The sequence below is a fragment of the Trachypithecus francoisi genome, unplaced genomic scaffold (genome assembly GCF_009764315.1).
Source record: "Trachypithecus francoisi isolate TF-2019V2 unplaced genomic scaffold, Tfra_2.0 Lachesis_group16, whole genome shotgun sequence".
Classification (NCBI taxonomy): Eukaryota; Metazoa; Chordata; class Mammalia; order Primates; family Cercopithecidae; genus Trachypithecus; species Trachypithecus francoisi.
In genome coordinates, this window is record NW_022681461.1 from 75,678,453 (window position 1) to 75,685,426 (window position 6,974).

Here is a 6,974-nt window from a genome sequence, read left to right on the forward strand (position 1 = left end):
TGAGTAATAAGAAAAATAGTACCAGAAAAAATTAAGCTAAAAAAACAATTGGAAACAGCACTTAGTTCTGAAAGTATCCACTAAATAAGTATACCTTCAAAGTGGAGTTTGTATTGGGTTACTTTGAATAGGCTGAAAGGTTTATATTTTCACAGTAAGTCAAAGTAGTCCTGGCATATAGAGAATATAAGGAAGTAAAGCACCATACAAGTGAGGTGTGGAAATAATACATATTTAGAAATGTGAGTCACAGAGTAATGATACTAAAAATAGTTGAAGAATATTATTTTTTAACCTTCTATACTATGCAGAGAAGACCAGTGTGGGAAAACAAAAATTTTAAAAAGACATTTAAAAATCTTTCATACAGATATATCTTGTAGTGAATTTTTGAAGGGGGAGCCATTCACCATGCTGACTATCCACCATGCTCACGATCCCACAAGCTAGAAAAGATGATAAACATTGAGTAGTATTTGCCAGGTATTTACCAAATACCACTCTGATGCAAAAACATAACAAAGATGAAAATGAACTATAAATCATATAATTTAACTTTCAAACTAGTTTTTAAATAACTAATAATACATGCTACACACTGCAGTAGGTATTTTAAAGAGATTAGTTCTTTGAATCTTCACAACAATTCTACTGAGATATGTATTATTATCTTTATTTTATAGATGAGGAAAGTGAAACTCTGAGAAGTCCAATAACTGATCTAAAATAAATGGCAAAGCCAAATGAACCCCAAGCCTGATTTACTCTAAAACTCATAAACTTCCTACTCTACTGTTTCTGCATTTTTGACCTACATCTAACACTAGGTAATATTTAGCAAATTTAGATGGCCGAATAGGAACAGCTCCAGTCTCCAACTCCCAGCACGAGCGACACAGAAGACCAGTGATTTCTGCATTTTCAACTGAGGTACTGGGGTCATCTCACTGGGGAGTGCCAGACAATTGGTGCTGGTCAGCTGCTGCAGCCTGACCAGCGAGAGCTGAAGCAGGGCGAGGCAACGCCTCACCTGGGAAGCACAAGGGGGAAGGGAATCCCTTTTCCTACCCAGGGGAACTGAGACACACAACACCTGGGAAATCGGGTAATTCCCACCCCAATACTGCTCTTTAAGCAAACGGGCACACCAGGAGATTATACCCACACCTGGCCAGGGGGGTCCCACGGCCACGGAGCCTCCCTCATTGCTAGCACAGCAGTCTGCAATCTAACTGAAAAGGCAGCAGCGAGGCTGGGGGAGGGGCGCCCACCATTGCTGAGGCTTAAGTAGGTAAACAAAGCCACTGGGAAGCTCGAACTGGGTGGAGCTCACAGCAGCTCAAGGAAACCTGCCTGTCTCTGTAGACTCCACCTCTGGGGACAGGGCACAGCTAAACAACAAAAGGGGAAGCACCAGAGGCCTGTGCAGACACGAACGACTCTGTCTGACAGCTTTGAAGAGAGCAGTGGATCTCCCAACACAGAGGTTGAGATCTGAGAACGGACAGACTGCCTGCTCAAGTGGGTCCCTGACCCCTGAGTAGCCTAACTGGGAGACATCCCCCACTAGGGGCAGTCTGACACCCCACGCCTCACAGGGTGGAGTACACCCGTGAGAGGAAGCTTCCAAAGTAAGAATCAGACAGGTACACTCGCTGTTCAGCAATATTGTATCTTCTGCAACCTCTGCTGCTGATACCCAGGCAAACAGGGTCTGGAGTGGACCTCAAGCAATCTCCAACAGACCTACATCTGAGGGTCCTGACAATAGAAGGAAAACTATCAAACAGGAAGAACCCTATACCAAAACCCCATCAGTACGTCACCATCATCAAAGACCAGAGGCAGATAAAACCACGAAGATGGGGAAAGAAGAAGAAGCAGGAGAAAAGCTGGAAATTCAAGAAATAAGAGTGCATCTCCCCCTGCAAAGGAGCGCAGCTCATCACCAGCAACGGATCAAAGCTGGTCAGAGAATGACTTTGACGAGATGAGAGAAGAAGGCTTCAGTCCATCAAGCTTCTCACAGCTAAAGGAGGAATTACATACCCAGTGCAAAGAAACTAAAATTCTCGAAAAAAGAGTGGAAGAATTGATAGCTAGAATAATTAATGCAGAGAAGGTCATAAACGAATGACAGAGATGAAAACCATGACACCAGAAATACGTGACAAATGCACAAGCTTCAGTAACCGACTTGATCAACTGGAAGAAAGAGTATCAGCGATTGAGGATCAAATGAATGAAATGAAGCGAGAAGAAACCAAAAGAAAAAAGAAGAAAAAGAAATGAACAAAGCCTGCAAGAAGTATGGGATTATGCAAAAAGACCAAATCTACGTCTGATTGGGGTGCCTGAAAGTGAGGGGGAAAATGGAACCAAGTTGGAAAACACTCTTCAGGATATCATCCAGGAGAACTTCCCCAACTAGTAGGGCAGGCCAACATTCAAATTCAGGAAATACAGAGAACGCCACAAAGGTACTCCTCGAGAAGAGCAACTCCAAGACACATAATTGCCAGATTCACCAAAGTTGAAATGAAGGAAAAAATCTTAAGGGCAGCCAGAGAGAAAGGTCGGGTTACCCACAAAGGGAAGCCCATCAGACTAACAGCAGACCTCTCGTCAGAAACTCTACAAGCCAGAAGAGAGTGGGGCCAATATTCAATGTTCTTAAAGAAAAGAATTTTAAACCCAGAATTTCATATCCAGCCAAATTAAGTTTCATAAGTGAAGGAGAAAGAAAATCCTTTACAGATAAGCAAATGCTTAGAGATTTTGTCACCACCAGGCCTGCCTTACAAGAGACCCTGAAGGAAGCCCTAAACATGGAAAGGAACAACCGCTACCAGCCATTGCAAAAACATGCCAAAATGTAAAGGACCATCGAGGCTAGGAAGAAACTGCATCAACTAATGAGGAAAATAACCAGTTAATATCATAATGGCAGGATCAAATTCACACATAACCATATTAACCTTAAATGTTAATGGACTAAATGCTCTAATTAAAAGACACAGACTGGCAAACTGGATAAAGAGTCAAGACCCATCAGTCTGCTGTATTCAGGAGACCCATCTCACATGCAGAGACATACATAGGCTCAAAATAAAGGGATGGAGGAAGATCTACCAAGCAAATGGAGAACAAAAAAAAGCAGGGGTTGCAATCCTAGTCTCTGATAAAATAGACTTTAAACCATCAAAGATCAAAAGAGACAAAGAAGGCCATTACATAATGGTAAAGGGATCAATTCAACAGGAAGAGCTAACTCTCCTAAATATATACGCACCCAATACAGGAGCACCCAAATTCATAAAGCAAGTCCTTAGAGATTTACAAAGAGACTTAGACTCCCATACAACAATAATGGGAGGCTTCAACACTCCACTGTCAATATTAGACAGATCAACGAGACAGAAAGTTAACAAGGATATCCAGGAATTGAACTCATCTCTGCACCAAGCGGACCTAATAGACATCTATAGAACTCTCCACCCCAAATCAACAGAATATACATTCTTCTCAGCACCACATCACACTTATTCCAAAATTGACCACATCATTGGAAGTAAAGCACTCCTCAGCAAATGTACAAGAACAGAAATTATAACAAACTGTCTCTCAGACCACAGTGCAATCAAACTAGAACTCAGGACTAAGAAACTCAATCAAAACCACTCAACTACATGGAAACTGAACAACCTGCTCCTGAATGACTACTGGGTATATAACGAAATAAAGGCAGAAATAAAGATGTTCTTTGAAATCAATGAGAACAAAGATACAACATACCAGAATCTCTGGGACACATTTAAAGCAGTGTGTAGAGGGAAATTTATAGCACTAAATGCCCACAAGAGAAAGCAGGAAAGATCTAAAATTGACACTCTAATATCACAATTAAAAGAACTGGAGAAGCAAGAGCAAACACATTCAAAAGCTAGCAGAAGGCAAGAAATAACTAAGATCAGAGAAGAACTGAAGGAGATAGAGACACAAAAAACCCTCCAAAAAATCAATGAATCCAGGAGTTGTTTTTGAAAGAATCAACAAAATTGAAAGACCGCTAGCAAGACTAATAAAGAAGAAAAGAGAGAAGAAATAATAGACGCAATAAAAATGATAAAGGGGATATCACCACGGACCCCACAGAAATAAAACTACCATCAGAGAATACTATAAACACCTCTATGCAAATCAACTAGAAAATCTAGAAGAAATGGATAATTTTCTGGACACTTACACTCTTCCAAGACTAAACCAGGAAGAAGTTGAATCCCTGAATAGACCAATAGCAGGCTCTGAAATTGAGGCAATAATTAATAGCCTACCAACCAAAAAAAGTCCAGAACCAGATGGATTCACAGCTGAATTCTACCAGAGGTACAAGGAAGAGCTGGTACCATTCCTTCTGAAACTATTCCAATCAATAGAAAAAAAGGGAATCCTCCCTAACTCATTTTATGAGGCCAACATCATCCTGATACCAAAGCCTGGCAGAGACACAGCAAAAAAAGAAAATTTTAGACCAATATCCCTGATGAACATCGATGCAAAAATCCTCAATAAAATACTGGCAAACTGAATCCAGCAGCACATCAAAAAGCTTATCCACCATGATCAAGTGGGCTTCATCCCTGGGATGCAAGGCTGGTTCAACATACACAAATCAATAAACATAATCCAGCATATAAACAGAACCAAAGACAAGAACCACATGATTATCTCAATAGATGCAGAAAAGGCTTTTGACAAAATTCAACAGCCCTTCATGCTAAAAACGCTCAATAAATTCGGTATTGATGGAACGTACCTCAAAATAATAAGAGCTATTTATGACAAACCCACAGTCAATATCATACTGAATGGGCAAAAACTGGAAAAATTCCCTTTGAAAACTGGCACAAGACAGGGATGCCCTCTCTCACCACTCCTATTCAACATAGTGTTGGAAGTTCTGGCTAGGGCAATCAGGCAAGAGAAAGAAATCAAGGCTATCCAGTTAGGAAAAGAAGAAGTCAAATTGTCCCTGTTTGCAGATGACATGATTGTATATTTAGAAAACCCCATTGTCTCAGCCCAAAATCTCCTTCAGCTGATAAGCAACTTCAGCAAAGTCTCAGGATACAAAATTAATGTGCAAAAATCACAAGCATTCTTATACACTAGTAACAGACAAACAGAGAGCCAAATCATGAATGAACTTCCATTCGCAATTGCTTCAAAGAGAATAAAATACCTAGGAATCCAACTTACAAGGGATGTCAAGGACCTCTTCAAGGAGAACTACAAACCACTGCTCAGTGAAATAAAAGAGGACACTAACAAATGAAGAAGAACACCATGCTCATGGATAGGAAGAATCAATATCGTGAAAATGGCCATACTGCCCAAGGTTATTATAGATTCAATGCCATCCCCATCAAGCTACCAATGAGTTTCTTCACAGAATGGGAAAAAAAGGCTTTAAAGTTCATATGGAACCAAAAAAGAGCCCGCATTTCCAAGACAATCCTAAGTCATAAGAACAAAGCTGGAGGCATCACGCTACCCGACTTCAAACTATACTACAAGGCTACAGTAAGCAAAACAGCATGGTACTGGTACCAAAACAGAGATATAGACCAATGGAACAGAACAGAGTCCTCAGAAATAATACACACATCTACAGCCATCTGATCTTTGACAAACCTGAGAGAAACAAGAAATGGGGAAAGTATTCCCTATTTAATAAATGGTGCTGGGAAAATTGGCTAGCCATAAGTAGAAAGCTGAAACTGGACCCTTCCTTACTTATACGAAAATTAATTCAAGATGGATTAGAGACTTAAATGTTAGACCTAATACCATAAAAACCCTAGAAGAAAACCTAGGTAGTACCATTCAGGACATAGGCATGGGCAAGGACTTCATGTCTAAAACACCAAAAGCAACGGCAGCAAAAGCCAAAATTGACAAATGGGATCTAATTAAACTAAAGAGCTTCTGCACAGCAAAAGAAACTGCCATCAGAGTGAACAGGCAACCTACAGAATGGGAGAAAATTTTTGCAATCTACGCATCTGACAAAGGGCTAATATCCAGAATCTACAAAGAACTCAAATTTACAAGAAAAAAACAAACAACCCCATCAAAAAGTGGGGAAAGGATATGAACAGACATTTCTCAAAAGAAGACATTTATACAGCCAACAGACACATGAAAAAATGCTCATCATCACTGGCCATCAGAGAGATGCAAATCAAAACCACAATGAGTTACCATCTCACACCAGTCAGAATGGCAATCATTAAAAAGTCAGGAAACAACAGGTGTTGGAGAGGATGTGGAGAAATAGGAACACTTTTACACTGTTGGTGGGATTGTAAACTAGTTCAACCATTATGGAAAACAGTATGGCGATTCCTCAAGGATCTAGAACTAGATGTACCATATGACCCAGCCATCCCACTACTGGGTATATACCCAAGGATATAAATCATGCTGCTATAAAGACACATGCACGCGTATGTTTATTGCGGCACTATTCACAATAGCAAAGACTTGGAATCAACCCAAATGTCCATCTGTGACAGACTGGATTAAGAAAATGTGGCACATATACAACATGGAATATTATGCAGCCATAAAAAATGATGAGTTTGCGTCCTTTGTAGGGACATGGATGCAGCTGGAAACCATCATTCTCAGCAAACTATCACAAGAAGAGAAAACCAAACACCGCATGTTCTCACTCATAGGTGGGAACTGAACAACGAGATCACTTGGACTCGGGAAGGGGAACATCACACATCGGGGCCTATCATGGTTGGGGAGAGGGGGGAGGGATTGCATTGGGAGTTATACCTGATATAAATGACGAATTGATGGGTGCTGACGAGTTGATGGGTGCGGCACACCAACATGGCACAAGTATACATATGTAACAAACCTGCACGTTATGCACATGTACCCTAGAACTTAAAGCATAA